An 18,265-nucleotide genomic window follows, 5' to 3' on the forward strand; every position below is an offset into this window, starting at 1 on the left:
TCATTAAATATTCAGCTCGAATGCAGCAACAATTCTTCTTTTTAAATCAAATTCTGGAAAAGGATTTCTTGCCAGGAGAAATGTTCTTTATGAAATCTCTTGGACATTTTGATCCAAAATTATCCACTTTTTCATGGTAGCATGGCCGAGCGGTCTAAGGCGCTGGATTAAGGCTCCAGTCTCTTTGGAGGCGTGGGTTTGAATCCCACTGCTGCCAGTTTTCAATTTTGAAAGCTCTCAAGTTGCTTTCTGAACATTTTAGTGGTCAGAAGAACTTGCTTTTGATGATGCTCAGAAATGGACTTTTTGGCCTTTTCTGAAACCGAACAAACTGTATAAGAAAAGGCTTTTGATGATATTCCCAAGATGTTATGGCACAGATTAAGCTACCCTGATGCGCTAGCTAAGTAGACATTAGGCGCACTCCACGATCTTGCACTTCAAAGCCTTCAATAGCCTAGAAACATCTGAAAAAGCAGTAGTGCGGTAATACTGTTGAACTCATGTGCGTTTGCTTCCTTTCTAACTGGAGGAATGCATTTTCAGCCTTCTGCTGCCATCATTAAATATTCAGCTCGAATGCAGCAACAATTCTTCTTTTTAAATCAAATTCTGGAAAAGGATTTCTTGCCAAGAGAAATGTTCGTTATGAAATCTCTTGGACATTTTGATCCAAAATTATCCAGTTTTTCATGGTAGCATGGCCGAGCGGTCTAAGGCGCTGGATTAAGGCTCCAGTCTCTTTGGAGGCGTGGGTTCGAATCCCACTGCTGCCAGTTTTCAATTTTGAAAGCTCTCAAGTTGCTTTCTGAACATTTTAGTGGTCAGAAGAACTTGCTTTTGATGATGCTCAGAAATGGACTTTTTGGCCTTTTCTGAAACCGAACAAACTGTATAAGAAAAGGCTTTTGATGATATTCCCAAGATGTTATGGCACAGATTAAGCTACCCTGATGCGCTAGCTAAGTAGACATTAGGCGCACTCCACGATCTTGCACTTCAAAGCCTTCAATAGCCTAGAAACATCTGAAAAAGCAGTAGTGCGGTAATACTGTTGAACTCACTTGCGTTTGCTTCCTTTCTAACTGGAGGAATGCATTTTCAGCCTTCTGCTACCATCATTAAATATTCAGCTCGAATGCAGCAACAATTCTTCTTTTTAAATCAAATTCTGGAAAAGGATTTCTTGCCAGGAGAAATGTTTTTTATGAAATCTCTTGGACATTTTGATCCAAAATTATCCAGTTTTTCATGGTAGCATGGCCGAGCGGTCTAAGGCGCTGGATTAAGGCTCCAGTCTCTTTGGAGGCGTGGGTTCGAATCCCACTGCTGCCAGTTTTCAATTTTGAAAGCTCTCAAGTTGCTTTCTGAACATTTTAGTGGTCAGAAGAACTTGCTTTTGATGATGCTCAGAAATGGACTTTTTGGCCTTTTCTGAAACCGGACAAACTCTATAAGAAAAGGCTTTTGATGATATTCCCAAGATGTTATGGCACAGATTAAGCTACCCTGATGCGCTAGCTAAGTAGACATTAGGCGCACTCCACGATCTTGCACTTCAAAGCCTTCAATAGCCTAGAAACATCTGAAAAAGCAGTAGTGCGGTAATACTGTTGAACTCATGTGCGTTTGCTTCCTTTCTAACTGGAGGAATGCATTTTCAGCCTTCTGCTGCCATCATTAAATATTCAGCTCGAATGCAGCAACAATTCTTCTTTTTAAATCAAATTCTGGAAAAGGATTTCTTGCCAAGAGAAATGTTCGTTATGAAATCTCTTGGACATTTTGATCCCAAATTATCCACTTTTTCGTGGTAGCATGGCCGAGCGGTCTAAGGCGCTGGATTAAGGCTCCAGTCTCTTTGGAGGCGTGGGTTCGAATCCCACTGCTGTCAGTTTTCAATCTTGAAAGCTCTCAAGTTGCTTTCTGAACATTTTAGTGGTCAGAAGAACTTGCTTTTGATGATGCTCAGAAATGGACTTTTTGGCCTTTTCTGAAACCGGACAAACTCTATAAGAAAAGGCTTTTGATGATATTCCCAAGATGTTATGGCACAGATTAAGCTACCCTGATGCGCTAGCTAAGTAGACATTAGGCGCACTCCACGATCTTGCACTTCAAAGCCTTCAATAGCCTAGAAACATCTGAAAAAGCAGTAGTGCGGTAATACTGTTGAACTCATGTGCGTTTGCTTCCTTTCTAACTGGAGGAATGCATTTTCAGCCTTCTGCTGCCATCATTAAATATTCAGCTCGAATGCAGCAACAATTCTTCTTTTTAAATCAAATTCTGGAAAAGGATTTCTTGCCAGGAGAAATGTTCTTTATGAAATCTCTTGGACATTTTGATCCCAAATTATCCACTTATTCATGGTAGCATGGCCGAGCGGTCTAACGCGTTGGATTAAGGCTCCAGTCTCTTTGGAGGCGTGGGTTCGAATCTCACTGCTGCCAGTTTTCAATTTTGAAAGCTCTCAAGTTGCTTTCTGAACATTTTAGTGGTCAGAAGAACTTGCTTTTGATGATGCTCAGAAATGGACTTTTTGGCCTTTTCTGAAACCGAACAAACTCTATAAGAAAAGGCTTTTGATGATATTCCCAAGATGTTATGGCACAGATTAAGCTACCCTGATGCGCTAGCTAAGTAGACATTAGGCGCACTCCACGATCTTGCACTTCAAAGCCTTCAATAGCCTAGAAACATCTGAAAAAGCAGTAGTGCGGTAATACTGTTGAACTCACTTGCGTTTGCTTCCTTTCTAACTGGAGGAATGCATTTTCAGCCTTCTGCTGCCATCATTAAATATTCAGCTCGAATGCAGCAACAATTCTTCTTTTTAAATCAAATTCTGGAAAAGGATTTCTTGCCAGGAGAAATGTTCTTTATGAAATCTCTTGGACATTTTGATGCCAAATTATCCACTTTTTCATGGTAGCATGGCCGAGCGGTCTAAGGCGCTGGATTAAGGCTCCAGTCTCTTTGGAGGCGTGGGTTCGAATCCCACTGCTGCCAGTTTTCAATTTTGAAAGCTCTCAAGTTGCTTTCTGAACATTTTAGTGGTCAGAAGAACTTGCTTTTGATGATGCTCAGAAATTGACTTTTTGGCCTTTTCTGAAACCGAACAAACTCTATAAGAAAAGGCTTTTGATGATATTCCCAAGATGTTATGGCACAGATTAAGCTACCCTGATGCGCTAGCTAAGTAGACATTAGGCGCACTCCACGATCTTGCACTTCAAAGCCTTCAATAGCCTAGAAACATCTGAAAAAGCAGTAGTGCGGTAATACTGTTGAACTCACTTGCGTTTGCTTCCTTTCTAACTGGAGGAATGCATTTTCAGCCTTCTGCTGCCATCATTAAATATTCAGCTCGAATGCAGCAACAATTCTTCTTTTTAAATCAAATTCTGGAAAAGGATTTCTTGCCAGGAGAAATGTTCTTTATGAAATCTCTTGGACATTTTGATCCAAAATTATCCAGTTTTTCATGGTAGCATGGCCGAGCGGTCTAAGGCGCTGGATTAAGGCTCCAGTCTCTTTGGAGGCGTGGGTTCAAATCCCACTGCTGCCAGTTTTCAATTTTGAAAGCTCTCAAGTTGCTTTCTGAACATTTTAGTGGTCAGAAGAACTTGCTTTTGATGATGCTCAGAAATGGACTTTTTGGCCTTCTCTGAAACCGAACAAACTCTATAAGAAAAGGCTTTTGATGATATTCCCAAGATGTTATGGCACAGATTAAGCTACCCTGATGCGCTAGCTAAGTAGACATTAGGCGCACTCCACGATCTTGCACTTCAAAGCCTTCAATAGCCTAGAAACATCTGAAAAAGCAGTAGTGCGGTAATACTGTTGAACTCACTTGCGTTTGCTTCCTTTCTAACTGGAGGAATGCATTTTCAGCCTTCTGCTGCCATCATTAAATATTCAGCTCGAATGCAGCAACAATTCTTCTTTTTAAATCAAATTCTGGAAAAGGATTTCTTGCCAGGAGAAATGTTCTTTATGAAATCTCTTGGACATTTTGATGCCAAATTATCCACTTTTTCATGGTAGCATGGCCGAGCGGTCTAACGCGCTGGATTAAGGCTCCAGTCTCTTTGGAGGCGTGGGTTCGAACCACACTGCTGCCAGTTTTCAATCTTGAAAGCTCTCAAGTTGCTTTCTGAACATTTTAGTGGTCAGAAGAACTTGCTTTTGATGATGCTCAGAAATGGACTTTTTGGCCTTTTCTGAAACCGAACAAACTCTATAAGAAAAGGCTTTTGATGATATTCCCAAGATGTTATGGCACAGATTAAGCTATCCTGATGCGCTAGCTAAGTAGACATTAGGCGCACTCCACGATCTTGCACTTCAAAGCCTTCAATAGCCTAGAAACATCTGAAAAAGCAGTAGTGCGGTAATACTGTTGAACTCACTTGCGTTTGCTTCCTTTCTAACTGGAGGAATGCATTTTCAGCCTTCTGCTGCCATCATTAAATATTCAGCTCGAATGCAGCAACAATTCTTCTTTTTAAATCAAATTCTGGAAAAGGATTTCTTGCCAGGAGAAATGTTCTTTATGAAATCTCTTGGACATTTTGATCCAAAATTATCCAGTTTTTCATGGTAGCATGGCCGAGCGGTCTAACGCGCTGGATTTAGGCTCCAGTCTCTTTGGAGGCGTGGGTTCGAACCACACTGCTGCCAGTTTTCAATTTTGAAAGCTCTCAAGTTGCTTTCTGAACATTTTAGTGGTCAGAAGAACTTGCTTTTGATGATGCTCAGAAATGGACTTTTTGGCCTTCTCTGAAACCGAACAAACTCTATAAGAAAAGGCTTTTGATGATATTCCCAAGATGTTATGGCACAGATTAAGCTACCCTGATGCGCTAGCTAAGTAGACATTAGGCGCACTCCACGATCTTGCACTTCAAAGCCTTCAATAGCCTAGAAACATCTGAAAAAGCAGTAGTGCGGTAATACTGTTGAACTCACTTGCGTTTGCTTCCTTTCTAACTGGAGGAATGCATTTTCAGCCTTCTGCTGCCATCATTAAATATTCAGCTCGAATGCAGCAACAATTCTTCTTTTTAAATCAAATTCTGGAAAAGGATTTCTTGCCAGGAGAAATGTTCTTTATGAAATCTCTTGGACATTTTGATCCAAAATTATCCAGTTTTTCATGGTAGCATGGCCGAGCGGTCTAACGCGCTGGATTTAGGCTCCAGTCTCTTTGGAGGCGTGGGTTCGAACCACACTGCTGCCAGTTTTCAATCTTGAAAGCTCTCAAGTTGCTTTCTGAACATTTTAGTGGTCAGAAGAACTTGCTTTTGATGATGCTCAGAAATGGACTTTTTGGCCTTTTCTGAAACCGAACAAACTCTATAAGAAAAGGCTTTTGATGATATTCCCAAGATGTTATGGCACAGATTAAGCTATCCTGATGCGCTAGCTAAGTAGACATTAGGCGCACTCCACGATCTTGCACTTCAAAGCCTTCAATAGCCTAGAAACATCTGAAAAAGCAGTAGTGCGGTAATACTGTTGAACTCACTTGCGTTTGCTTCCTTTCTAACTGGAGGAATGCATTTTCAGCCTTCTGCTGCCATCATTAAATATTCAGCTCGAATGCAGCAACAATTCTTCTTTTTAAATCAAATTCTGGAAAAGGATTTCTTGCCAGGAGAAATGTTCTTTATGAAATCTCTTGGACATTTTGATCCAAAATTATCCAGTTTTTCATGGTAGCATGGCCGAGCGGTCTAACGCGCTGGATTTAGGCTCCAGTCTCTTTGGAGGCGTGGGTTCGAACCACACTGCTGCCAGTTTTCAATTTTGAAAGCTCTCAAGTTGCTTTCTGAACATTTTAGTGGTCAGAAGAACTTGCTTTTGATGATGCTCAGAAATGGACTTTTTGGCCTTCTCTGAAACCGAACAAACTCTATAAGAAAAGGCTTTTGATGATATTCCCAAGATGTTATGGCACAGATTAAGCTACCCTGATGCGCTAGCTAAGTAGACATTAGGCGCACTCCACGATCTTGCACTTCAAAGCCTTCAATAGCCTAGAAACATCTGAAAAAGCAGTAGTGCGGTAATACTGTTGAACTCACTTGCGTTTGCTTCCTTTCTAACTGGAGGAATGCATTTTCAGCCTTCTGCTGCCATCATTAAATATTCAGCTCGAATGCAGCAACAATTCTTCTTTTTAAATCAAATTCTGGAAAAGGATTTCTTGCCAGGAGAAATGTTCTTTATGAAATCTCTTGGACATTTTGATCCAAAATTATCCAGTTTTTCATGGTAGCATGGCCGAGCGGTCTAACGCGCTGGATTTAGGCTCCAGTCTCTTTGGAGGCGTGGGTTCGAACCACACTGCTGCCAGTTTTCAATTTTGAAAGCTCTCAAGTTGCTTTCTGAACATTTTAGTGGTCAGAAGAACTTGCTTTTGATGATGCTCAGAAATGGACTTTTTGGCCTTCTCTGAAACCGAACAAACTCTATAAGAAAAGGCTTTTGATGATATTCCCAAGATGTTATGGCACAGATTAAGCTACCCTGATGCGCTAGCTAAGTAGACATTAGGCGCACTCCACGATCTTGCACTTCAAAGCCTTCAATAGCCTAGAAACATCTGAAAAAGCAGTAGTGCGGTAATACTGTTGAACTCACTTGCGTTTGCTTCCTTTCTAACTGGAGGAATGCATTTTCAGCCTTCTGCTGCCATCATTAAATATTCAGCTCGAATGCAGCAACAATTCTTCTTTTTAAATCAAATTCTGGAAAAGGATTTCTTGCCAGGAGAAATGTTCTTTATGAAATCTCTTGGACATTTTGATGCCAAATTATCCACTTTTTCATGGTAGCATGGCCGAGCGGTCTAACGCGCTGGATTAAGGCTCCAGTCTCTTTGGAGGCGTGGGTTCGAACCACACTGCTGCCAGTTTTCAATCTTGAAAGCTCTCAAGTTGCTTTCTGAACATTTTAGTGGTCAGAAGAACTTGCTTTTGATGATGCTCAGAAATGGACTTTTTGGCCTTTTCTGAAACCGAACAAACTCTATAAGAAAAGGCTTTTGATGATATTCCCAAGATGTTATGGCACAGATTAAGCTACCCTGATGCGCTAGCTAAGTAGACATTAGGCGCACTCCACGATCTTGCACTTCAAAGCCTTCAATAGCCTAGAAACATCTGAAAAAGCAGTAGTGCGGTAATACTGTTGAACTCACTTGCGTTTGCTTCCTTTCTAACTGGAGGAATGCATTTTCAGCCTTCTGCTGCCATCATTAAATATTCAGCTCGAATGCAGCAACAATTCTTCTTTTTAAATCAAATTCTGGAAAAGGATTTCTTGCCAGGAGAAATGTTCTTTATGAAATCTCTTGGACATTTTGATCCAAAATTATCCAGTTTTTCATGGTAGCATGGCAGAGCGGTCTAAGGCGCTGGATTAAGGCTCCAGTCTCTTTGGAGGCGTGGGTTCGAATCCCACTGCTGCCAGTTTTCAATTGCTTTCTGAACATTTTAGTGGTCAGAAGAACTTGCTTTTGATGATGCTCAGAAATGGACTTTTTGGCCTTTTCTGAAACCGAACAAACTCTATAAGAAAAGGCTTTTGATGATATTCCCAAGATGTTATGGCACAGATTAAGCTACCCTGATGCGCTAGCTAAGTAGACATTAGGCGCACTCCACGATCTTGCACTTCAAAGCCTTCAATAGCCTAGAAACATCTGAAAAAGCAGTAGTGCGGTAATACTGTTGAACTCACTTGCGTTTGCTTCCTTTCTAACTGGAGGAATGCATTTTCAGCCTTCTGCTGCCATCATTAAATATTCAGCTCGAATGCAGCAACAATTCTTCTTTTTAAATCAAATTCTGGAAAAGGATTTCTTGCCAGGAGAAATGTTCTTTATGAAATCTCTTGGACATTTTGATGCCAAATTATCCACTTTTTCATGGTAGCATGGCCGAGCGGTCTAACGCGCTGGATTAAGGCTCCAGTCTCTTTGGAGGCGTGGGTTCGAATCTCACTGCTGCCAGTTTTCAATTTTGAAAGCTCTCAAGTTACTTTCTGAACATTTTAGTGGTCAGAAGAACTTGCTTTTGATGATGCTCAGAAATGGACTTTTTGGCCTTTTCTGAAACCGAACAAACTCTATAAGAAAAGGCTTTTGATGATATTCCCAAGATGTTATGGCACAGATTAAGCTACCCTGATGCGCTAGCTAAGTAGACATTAGGCGCACTCCACGATCTTGCACTTCAAAGCCTTCAATAGCCTAGAAACATCTGAAAAAGCAGTAGTGCGGTAATACTGTTGAACTCACTTGCGTTTGCTTCCTTTCTAACTGGAGGAATGCATTTTCAGCCTTCTGCTGCCATCATTAAATATTCAGCTCGAATGCAGCAACAATTCTTCTTTTTAAATCAAATTCTGGAAAAGGATTTCTTGCCAGGAGAAATGTTCTTTATGAAATCTCTTGGACATTTTGATCCAAAATTATCCACTTTTTCATGGTAGCATGGCCGAGCGGTCTAAGGCGCTGGATTAAGGCTCCAGTCTCTTTGGAGGCGTGGGTTCGAATCCCACTGCTGCCAGTTTTCAATTTTGAAAGCTCTCAAGTTGCTTTCTGAACATTTTAGTGGTCAGAAGAACTTGCTTTTGATGATGCTCAGAAATGGACTTTTTGGCCTTTTCTGAAACCGAACAAACTCTATAAGAAAAGGCTTTTGATGATATTCCCAAGATGTTATGGCACAGATTAAGCTACCCTGATGCGCTAGCTAAGTAGACATTAGGCGCACTCCACGATCTTGCACTTCAAAGCCTTCAATAGCCTAGAAACATCTGAAAAAGCAGTAGTGCGGTAATACTGTTGAACTCACTTGCGTTTGCTTCCTTTCTAACTGGAGGAATGCATTTTCAGCCTTCTGCTGCCATCATTAAATATTCAGCTCGAATGCAGCAACAATTCTTCTTTTTAAATCAAATTCTGGAAAAGGATTTCTTGCCAGGAGAAATGTTCTTTATGAAATCTCTTGGACATTTTGATCCAAAATTATCCACTTTTTCATGGTAGCATGGCCGAGCGGTCTAAGGTGCTGGATTTAGGCTCCAGTCTCTTTGGAGGCGTGGGTTCGAATCCCACTGCTGCCAGTTTTCAACTTTGAAAGCTCTCAAGTTGCTTTCTGAACATTTTAGTGGTCAGAAGAACTTGCTTTTGAGGATGCTCAGAAATGGACTTTTTGGCCTTTTCTGAAACCGAACAAACTCTATAAGAAAAGGCTTTTGATGATATTTCCAAGATGTTATGGCACAGATTAAGCTACCCCGATGCGCTAGCTAAGTAGACATTAGGCGCACTCCACGATCTTGCACTTCAAAGCCTTCAATAGCCTAGAAACATCTGAAAAAGCAGTAGTGCGGTAATACTGTTGAACTCACTTGCGTTTGCTTCCTTTCTAACTGGAGGAATGCATTTTCAGCCTTCTGCTGCCATCATTAAATATTCAGCTCGAATGCAGCAACAATTCTTCTTTTTAAATCAAATTCTGGAAAAGGATTTCTTGCCAGGAGAAATGTTCTTTATGAAATCTCTTGGACATTTTGATCCAAAATTATCCAGTTTTTCATGGTAGCATGGCCGAGCGGTCTAAGGCGCTGGATTAAGGCTCCAGTCTCTTTGGAGGCGTGGGTTCGAATCGCACTGCTGCCAGTTTTCAATTTTGAAAGCTCTCAAGTTGCTTTCTGAACATTTTAGTGGTCAGAAGAACTTGCTTTTGATGATGCTCAGAAATGGACTTTTTGGCCTTTTCTGAAACCGAACAAACTCTATAAGAAAAGGCTTTTGATGATATTCCCAAGATGTTATGGCACAGATTAAGCTACCCCGATGCGCTAGCTAAGTAGACATTAGGCGCACTCCACGATCTTGCACTTCAAAGCCTTCAATAGCCTAGAAACATCTGAAAAAGCAGTAGTGCGGTAATACTGTTGAACTCACTTGCGTTTGCTTCCTTTCTAACTGGAGGAATGCATTTTCAGCCTTCTGCTACCATCATTAAATATTCAGCTCGAATGCAGCAACAATTCTTCTTTTTAAATCAAATTCTGGAAAAGGATTTCTTGCCAGGAGAAATGTTCTTTATGAAATCTCTTGGACATTTTGATCCCAAATTATCCACTTTTTCATGGTAGCATGGCCGAGCGGTCTAAGGCGCTGGATTAAGGCTCCAGTCTCTTTGGAGGCGTGGGTTCGAACCACACTGCTGCCAGTTTTCAATTTTGAAAGCTCTCAAGTTGCTTTCTGAACATTTTAGTGGTCAGAAGAACTTGCTTTTGATGATGCTCAGAAATGGACTTTTTGGCCTTTTCTGAAACCGAACAAACTCTATAAGAAAAGGCTTTTGATGATATTCCCAAGATGTTATGGCACAGATTAAGCTACCCTGATGCGCTAGCTAAGTAGACATTAGGCGCACTCCACGATCTTGCACTTCAAAGCCTTCAATAGCCTAGAAACATCTGAAAAAGCAGTAGTGCGGTAATACTGTTGAACTCACGTGCGTTTGCTTCCTTTCTAACTGGAGGAATGCATTTTCAGCCTTCTGCTGCCATCATTAAATATTCAGCTCGAATGCAGCAACAATTCTTCTTTTTAAATCAAATTCTGGAAAAGGATTTCTTGCCAAGAGAAATGTTCTTTATGAAATCTCTTGGACATTTTGATCCCAAATTATCCACTTTTTCATGGTAGCATGGCCGAGCGGTCTAAGGCGCTGGATTAAGGCTCCAGTCTCTTTGGAGGCGTGGGTTCGAATCCCACTGCTGCCAGTTTTCAATTTTGAAAGCTCTCAAGTTGCTTTCTGAGCATTTTAGTGGTCAGAAGAACTTGCTTTTGATGATGCTCAGAAATGGACTTTTTGGCCTTTTCTGAAACCGAACAAACTCTATAAGAAAAGGCTTTTGATGATATTCCCAAGATGTTATGGCACAGATTAAGCTACCCTGATGCGCTAGCTAAGTAGACATTAGGCGCACTCCACGATCTTGCACTTCAAAGCCTTCAATAGCCTAGAAACATCTGAAAAAGCAGTAGTGCGGTAATACTGTTGAACTCACTTGCGTTTGCTTCCTTTCTAACTGGAGGAATGCATTTTCAGGCTTCTGCTGCCATCATTAAATATTCAGCTCGAATGCAGCAACAATTCTTCTTTTTAAATCAAATTCTGGAAAAGGATTTCTTGCCAGGAGAAATGTTCTTTATGAAATCTCTTGGACATTTTGATCCAAAATTATCCACTTTTTCATGGTAGCATGGCCGAGCGGTCTAAGGTGCTGGATTTAGGCTCCAGTCTCTTTGGAGGCGTGGGTTCGAATCCCACTGCTGCCAGTTTTCAACTTTGAAAGCTCTCAAGTTGCTTTCTGAACATTTTAGTGGTCAGAAGAACTTGCTTTTGATGATGCTCAGAAATGGACTTTTTGGCCTTTTCTGAAACCGAACAAACTCTATAAGAAAAGGCTTTTGATGATATTCCCAAGATGTTATGGCACAGATTAAGCTACCCTGATGCGCTAGCTAAGTAGACATTAGGCGCACTCCACGATCTTGCACTTCAAAGCCTTCAATAGCCTAGAAACATCTGAAAAAGCAGTAGTGCGGTAATACTGTTGAACTCACTTGCGTTTGCTTCCTTTCTAACTGGAGGAATGCATTTTCAGCCTTCTGCTGCCATCATTAAATATTCAGCTCGAATGCAGCAACAATTCTTCTTTTTAAATCAAATTCTGGAAAAGGATTTCTTGCCAGGAGAAATGTTCTTTATGAAATCTCTTGGACATTTTGATCCAAAATTATCCACTTTTTCATGGTAGCATGGCCGAGCGGTCTAAGGCGCTGGATTAAGGCTCCAGTCTCTTTGGAGGCGTGGGTTCGAATCCCACTGCTGCCAGTTTTCAATTTTGAAAGCTCTCAAGTTGCTTTCTGAACATTTTAGTGGTCAGAAGAACTTGCTTTTGATGATGCTCAGAAATGGACTTTTTGGCCTTTTCTGAAACCGAACAAACTCTATAAGAAAAGGCTTTTGATGATATTCCCAAGATGTTATGGCACAGATTAAGCTACCCTGATGCGCTAGCTAAGTAGACATTAGGCGCACTCCACGATCTTGCACTTCAAAGCCTTCAATAGCCTAGAAACATCTGAAAAAGCAGTAGTGCGGTAATACTGTTGAACTCACTTGCGTTTGCTTCCTTTCTAACTGGAGGAATGCATTTTCAGCCTTCTGCTGCCATCATTAAATATTCAGCTCGAATGCAGCAACAATTCTTCTTTTTAAATCAAATTCTGGAAAAGGATTTCTTGCCAGGAGAAATGTTCTTTATGAAATCTCTTGGACATTTTGATCCAAAATTATCCACTTTTTCATGGTAGCATGGCCGAGCGGTCTAAGGTGCTGGATTTAGGCTCCAGTCTCTTTGGAGGCGTGGGTTCGAATCCCACTGCTGCCAGTTTTCAACTTTGAAAGCTCTCAAGTTGCTTTCTGAACATTTTAGTGGTCAGAAGAACTTGCTTTTGAGGATGCTCAGAAATGGACTTTTTGGCCTTTTCTGAAACCGAACAAACTCTATAAGAAAAGGCTTTTGATGATATTTCCAAGATGTTATGGCACAGATTAAGCTACCCCGATGCGCTAGCTAAGTAGACATTAGGCGCACTCCACGATCTTGCACTTCAAAGCCTTCAATAGCCTAGAAACATCTGAAAAAGCAGTAGTGCGGTAATACTGTTGAACTCACTTGCGTTTGCTTCCTTTCTAACTGGAGGAATGCATTTTCAGCCTTCTGCTGCCATCATTAAATATTCAGCTCGAATGCAGCAACAATTCTTCTTTTTAAATCAAATTCTGGAAAAGGATTTCTTGCCAGGAGAAATGTTCTTTATGAAATCTCTTGGACATTTTGATCCAAAATTATCCAGTTTTTCATGGTAGCATGGCCGAGCGGTCTAAGGCGCTGGATTAAGGCTCCAGTCTCTTTGGAGGCGTGGGTTCGAATCGCACTGCTGCCAGTTTTCAATTTTGAAAGCTCTCAAGTTGCTTTCTGAACATTTTAGTGGTCAGAAGAACTTGCTTTTGATGATGCTCAGAAATGGACTTTTTGGCCTTTTCTGAAACCGAACAAACTCTATAAGAAAAGGCTTTTGATGATATTCCCAAGATGTTATGGCACAGATTAAGCTACCCCGATGCGCTAGCTAAGTAGACATTAGGCGCACTCCACGATCTTGCACTTCAAAGCCTTCAATAGCCTAGAAACATCTGAAAAAGCAGTAGTGCGGTAATACTGTTGAACTCACTTGCGTTTGCTTCCTTTCTAACTGGAGGAATGCATTTTCAGCCTTCTGCTACCATCATTAAATATTCAGCTCGAATGCAGCAACAATTCTTCTTTTTAAATCAAATTCTGGAAAAGGATTTCTTGCCAGGAGAAATGTTCTTTATGAAATCTCTTGGACATTTTGATCCCAAATTATCCACTTTTTCATGGTAGCATGGCCGAGCGGTCTAAGGCGCTGGATTAAGGCTCCAGTCTCTTTGGAGGCGTGGGTTCGAACCACACTGCTGCCAGTTTTCAATTTTGAAAGCTCTCAAGTTGCTTTCTGAACATTTTAGTGGTCAGAAGAACTTGCTTTTGATGATGCTCAGAAATGGACTTTTTGGCCTTTTCTGAAACCGAACAAACTCTATAAGAAAAGGCTTTTGATGATATTCCCAAGATGTTATGGCACAGATTAAGCTACCCTGATGCGCTAGCTAAGTAGACATTAGGCGCACTCCACGATCTTGCACTTCAAAGCCTTCAATAGCCTAGAAACATCTGAAAAAGCAGTAGTGCGGTAATACTGTTGAACTCACGTGCGTTTGCTTCCTTTCTAACTGGAGGAATGCATTTTCAGCCTTCTGCTGCCATCATTAAATATTCAGCTCGAATGCAGCAACAATTCTTCTTTTTAAATCAAATTCTGGAAAAGGATTTCTTGCCAAGAGAAATGTTCTTTATGAAATCTCTTGGACATTTTGATCCCAAATTATCCACTTTTTCATGGTAGCATGGCCGAGCGGTCTAAGGCGCTGGATTAAGGCTCCAGTCTCTTTGGAGGCGTGGGTTCGAATCCCACTGCTGCCAGTTTTCAATTTTGAAAGCTCTCAAGTTGCTTTCTGAGCATTTTAGTGGTCAGAAGAACTTGCTTTTGATGATGCTCAGAAATGGACTTTTTGGCCTTTTCTGAAACCGAACAAACTCTATAAGAAAAGGCTTTTGATGATATTCCCAAGATGTTATGGCACAGATTAAGCTACCCTGATGCGCTAGCTAAGTAGACATTAGGCGCACTCCACGATCTTGCACTTCAAAGCCTTCAATAGCCTAGAAACATCTGAAAAAGCAGTAGTGCGGTAATACTGTTGAACTCACTTGCGTTTGCTTCCTTTCTAACTGGAGGAATGCATTTTCAGGCTTCTGCTGCCATCATTAAATATTCAGCTCGAATGCAGCAACAATTCTTCTTTTTAAATCAAATTCTGGAAAAGGATTTCTTGCCAGGAGAAATGTTCTTTATGAAATCTCTTGGACATTTTGATCCAAAATTATCCACTTTTTCATGGTAGCATGGCCGAGCGGTCTAAGGTGCTGGATTTAGGCTCCAGTCTCTTTGGAGGCGTGGGTTCGAATCCCACTGCTGCCAGTTTTCAACTTTGAAAGCTCTCAAGTTGCTTTCTGAACATTTTAGTGGTCAGAAGAACTTGCTTTTGAGGATGCTCAGAAATGGACTTTTTGGCCTTTTCTGAAACCGAACAAACTCTATAAGAAAAGGCTTTTGATGATATTTCCAAGATGTTATGGCACAGATTAAGCTACCCCGATGCGCTAGCTAAGTAGACATTAGGCGCACTCCACGATCTTGCACTTCAAAGCCTTCAATAGCCTAGAAACATCTGAAAAAGCAGTAGTGCGGTAATACTGTTGAACTCACTTGCGTTTGCTTCCTTTCTAACTGGAGGAATGCATTTTCAGCCTTCTGCTGCCATCATTAAATATTCAGCTCGAATGCAGCAACAATTCTTCTTTTTAAATCAAATTCTGGAAAAGGATTTCTTGCCAGGAGAAATGTTCTTTATGAAATCTCTTGGACATTTTGATCCAAAATTATCCAGTTATTCATGGTAGCATGGCCGAGCGGTCTAAGGCGCTGGATTAAGGCTCCAGTCTCTTTGGAGGCGTGGGTTCGAATCCCACTGCTGCCAGTTTTCAATTTTGAAAGCTCTCAAGTTGCTTTCTGAACATTTTAGTGGTCAGAAGAACTTGCTTTTGATGATGCTCAGAAATGGACTTTTTGGCCTTTTCTGAAACCGAACAAACTGTATAAGAAAAGGCTTTTGATGATATTCCCAAGATGTTATGGCACAGATTAAGCTACCCCGATGCGCTAGCTAAGTAGACATTAGGCGCACTCCACGATCTTGCACTTCAAAGCCTTCAATAGCCTAGAAACATCTGAAAAAGCAGTAGTGCGGTAATACTGTTGAACTCACTTGCGTTTGCTTCCTTTCTAACTGGAGGAATGCATTTTCAGCCTTCTGCTACCATCATTAAATATTCAGCTCGAATGCAGCAACAATTCTTCTTTTTAAATCAAATTCTGGAAAAGGATTTCTTGCCAGGAGAAATGTTCTTTATGAAATCTCTTGGACATTTTGATCCAAAATTATCCACTTTTTCATGGTAGCATGGCCGAGCGGTCTAAGGCGCTGGATTAAGGCTCCAGTCTCTTTGGAGGCGTGGGTTCGAATCCCACTGCTGCTAGTTTTCAATTTTGAAAGCTCTCAAGTTGCTTTCTGAACATTTTAGTGGTCAGAAGAACTTGCTTTTGATGATGCTCAGAAATGGACTTTTTGGCCTTTTCTGAAACCGAACAAACTCTATAAGAAAAGGCTTTTGATGATATTCCCAAGATGTTATGGCACAGATTAAGCTACCCTGATGCGCTAGCTAAGTAGACATTAGGCGCACTCCACGATCTTGCACTTCAAAGCCTTCAATAGCCTAGAAACATCTGAAAAAGCAGTAGTGCGGTAATACTGTTGAACTCACTTGCGTTTGCTTCCTTTCTAACTGGAGGAATGCATTTTCAGCCTTCTGCTGCCATCATTAAATATTCAGCTCGAATGCAGCAACAATTCTTCTTTTTAAATCAAATTCTGGAAAAGGATTTCTTGCCAGGAGAAATGTTCTTTATGAAATCTCTTGGACATTTTGATCCCAAATTATCCACTTTTTCATGGTAGCATGGCCGAGCGGTCTAAGGCGCTGGATTAAGGCTCCAGTCTCTTTGGAGGCGTGGGTTCGAACCACACTGCTGCCAGTTTTCAATTTTGAAAGCTCTCAAGTTGCTTTCTGAACATTTTAGTGGTCAGAAGAACTTGCTTTTGAGGATGCTCAGAAATGGACTTTTTGGCCTTTTCTGAAACCGAACAAACTCTATAAGAAAAGGCTTTTGATTATATTCCCAAGATGTTATGGCACAGATTAAGCTACCCCGATGCGCTAGCTAAGTAGACATTAGGCGCACTCCACGATCTTGCACTTCAAAGCCTTCAATAGCCTAGAAACATCTGAAAAAGCAGTAGTGCGGTAATACTGTTGAACTCACGTGCGTTTGCTTCCTTTCTAACTGGAGGAATGCATTTTCAGCCTTCTGCTACCATCATTAAATATTCAGCTCGAATGCAGCAACAATTCTTCTTTTTAAATCAAATTCTGGAAAAGGATTTCTTGCCAGGAGAAATGTTCTTTATGAAATCTCTTGGACATTTTGATCCAAAATTATCCAGTTTTTCATGGTAGCATGGCCGAGCGGTCTAAGGCGCTGGATTAAGGCTCCAGTCTCTTTGGAGGCGTGGGTTCGAATCCCACTGCTGCCAGTTTTCAATTTTGAAAGCTCTCAAGTTGCTTTCTGAACATTTTAGTGGTCAGAAGAACTTGCTTTTGATGATGCTCAGAAATGGACTTTTTGGCCTTTTCTGAAACCGAACAAACTGTATAAGAAAAGGCTTTTGATGATATTCCCAAGATGTTATGGCACAGATTAAGCTACCCCGATGCGCTAGCTAAGTAGACATTAGGCGCACTCCACGATCTTGCACTTCAAAGCCTTCAATAGCCTAGAAACATCTGAAAAAGCAGTAGTGCGGTAATACTGTTGAACTCACTTGCGTTTGCTTCCTTTCTAACTGGAGGAATGCATTTTCAGCCTTCTGCTACCATCATTAAATATTCAGCTCGAATGCAGCAACAATTCTTCTTTTTAAATCAAATTCTGGAAAAGGATTTCTTGCCAGGAGAAATGTTCTTTATGAAATCTCTTGGACATTTTGATCCAAAATTATCCACTTTTTCATGGTAGCATGGCCGAGCGGTCTAAGGCGCTGGATTAAGGCTCCAGTCTCTTTGGAGGCGTGGGTTCGAATCCCACTGCTGCTAGTTTTCAATTTTGAAAGCTCTCAAGTTGCTTTCTGAACATTTTAGTGGTCAGAAGAACTTGCTTTTGATGATGCTCAGAAATGGACTTTTTGGCCTTTTCTGAAACCGAACAAACTCTATAAGAAAAGGCTTTTGATGATATTCCCAAGATGTTATGGCACAGATTAAGCTACCCTGATGCGCTAGCTAAGTAGACATTAGGCGCACTCCACGATCTTGCACTTCAAAGCCTTCAATAGCCTAGAAACATCTGAAAAAGCAGTAGTGCGGTAATACTGTTGAACTCACTTGCGTTTGCTTCCTTTCTAACTGGAGGAATGCATTTTCAGCCTTCTGCTGCCATCATTAAATATTCAGCTCGAATGCAGCAACAATTCTTCTTTTTAAATCAAATTCTGGAAAAGGATTTCTTGCCAGGAGAAATGTTCTTTATGAAATCTCTTGGACATTTTGATCCCAAATTATCCACTTTTTCATGGTAGCATGGCCGAGCGGTCTAAGGCGCTGGATTAAGGCTCCAGTCTCTTTGGAGGCGTGGGTTCGAACCACACTGCTGCCAGTTTTCAATTTTGAAAGCTCTCAAGTTGCTTTCTGAACATTTTAGTGGTCAGAAGAACTTGCTTTTGATGATGCTCAGAAATGGACTTTTTGGCCTTTTCTGAAACCGAACAAACTCTATAAGAAAAGGCTTTTGATTATATTCCCAAGATGTTATGGCACAGATTAAGCTACCCTG

General features: G+C 41.0%; 13 non-coding genes across 13 annotated transcripts; all 13 read left to right on the plus strand.

The window, feature by feature from the left end:
- Window positions 1-694: 694 nt before the first annotated feature.
- Window positions 695-776, plus strand: TRNAL-AAG (transfer RNA leucine (anticodon AAG)). Its single transcript has one exon. It is a non-coding gene; the product is annotated as a tRNA-Leu (tRNA).
- Window positions 777-1,253: 477 nt separating this feature from the next.
- On the plus strand, window positions 1,254-1,335 carry TRNAL-AAG (transfer RNA leucine (anticodon AAG)). The gene has a single exon. It is a non-coding gene; the product is annotated as a tRNA-Leu (tRNA).
- Window positions 1,336-2,930: 1,595 nt separating this feature from the next.
- TRNAL-AAG (transfer RNA leucine (anticodon AAG)) lies at window positions 2,931-3,012 on the plus strand. The gene has a single exon. It is a non-coding gene; the product is annotated as a tRNA-Leu (tRNA).
- Window positions 3,013-8,503: 5,491 nt separating this feature from the next.
- On the plus strand, window positions 8,504-8,585 carry TRNAL-AAG (transfer RNA leucine (anticodon AAG)). Its single transcript has one exon. It is a non-coding gene; the product is annotated as a tRNA-Leu (tRNA).
- Window positions 8,586-9,062: 477 nt separating this feature from the next.
- TRNAL-UAG (transfer RNA leucine (anticodon UAG)) lies at window positions 9,063-9,144 on the plus strand. The gene has a single exon. It is a non-coding gene; the product is annotated as a tRNA-Leu (tRNA).
- A 1,595-nt stretch (window positions 9,145-10,739) lies between these two features.
- TRNAL-AAG (transfer RNA leucine (anticodon AAG)) lies at window positions 10,740-10,821 on the plus strand. The gene has a single exon. It is a non-coding gene; the product is annotated as a tRNA-Leu (tRNA).
- Window positions 10,822-11,298: 477 nt separating this feature from the next.
- TRNAL-UAG (transfer RNA leucine (anticodon UAG)) lies at window positions 11,299-11,380 on the plus strand. Its single transcript has one exon. It is a non-coding gene; the product is annotated as a tRNA-Leu (tRNA).
- A 477-nt stretch (window positions 11,381-11,857) lies between these two features.
- TRNAL-AAG (transfer RNA leucine (anticodon AAG)) lies at window positions 11,858-11,939 on the plus strand. Its single transcript has one exon. It is a non-coding gene; the product is annotated as a tRNA-Leu (tRNA).
- A 477-nt stretch (window positions 11,940-12,416) lies between these two features.
- TRNAL-UAG (transfer RNA leucine (anticodon UAG)) lies at window positions 12,417-12,498 on the plus strand. Its single transcript has one exon. It is a non-coding gene; the product is annotated as a tRNA-Leu (tRNA).
- A 1,595-nt stretch (window positions 12,499-14,093) lies between these two features.
- Window positions 14,094-14,175, plus strand: TRNAL-AAG (transfer RNA leucine (anticodon AAG)). The gene has a single exon. It is a non-coding gene; the product is annotated as a tRNA-Leu (tRNA).
- Window positions 14,176-14,652: 477 nt separating this feature from the next.
- TRNAL-UAG (transfer RNA leucine (anticodon UAG)) lies at window positions 14,653-14,734 on the plus strand. Its single transcript has one exon. It is a non-coding gene; the product is annotated as a tRNA-Leu (tRNA).
- A 477-nt stretch (window positions 14,735-15,211) lies between these two features.
- TRNAL-AAG (transfer RNA leucine (anticodon AAG)) lies at window positions 15,212-15,293 on the plus strand. Its single transcript has one exon. It is a non-coding gene; the product is annotated as a tRNA-Leu (tRNA).
- A 1,595-nt stretch (window positions 15,294-16,888) lies between these two features.
- On the plus strand, window positions 16,889-16,970 carry TRNAL-AAG (transfer RNA leucine (anticodon AAG)). Its single transcript has one exon. It is a non-coding gene; the product is annotated as a tRNA-Leu (tRNA).
- The last annotated feature ends 1,295 nt before the right edge of the window (window positions 16,971-18,265 follow it).

Source organism: Eleutherodactylus coqui, chromosome 13 (genome assembly GCF_035609145.1).
Source record: "Eleutherodactylus coqui strain aEleCoq1 chromosome 13, aEleCoq1.hap1, whole genome shotgun sequence".
Lineage (NCBI taxonomy): Eukaryota > Metazoa > Chordata > Amphibia > Anura > Eleutherodactylidae > Eleutherodactylus > Eleutherodactylus coqui.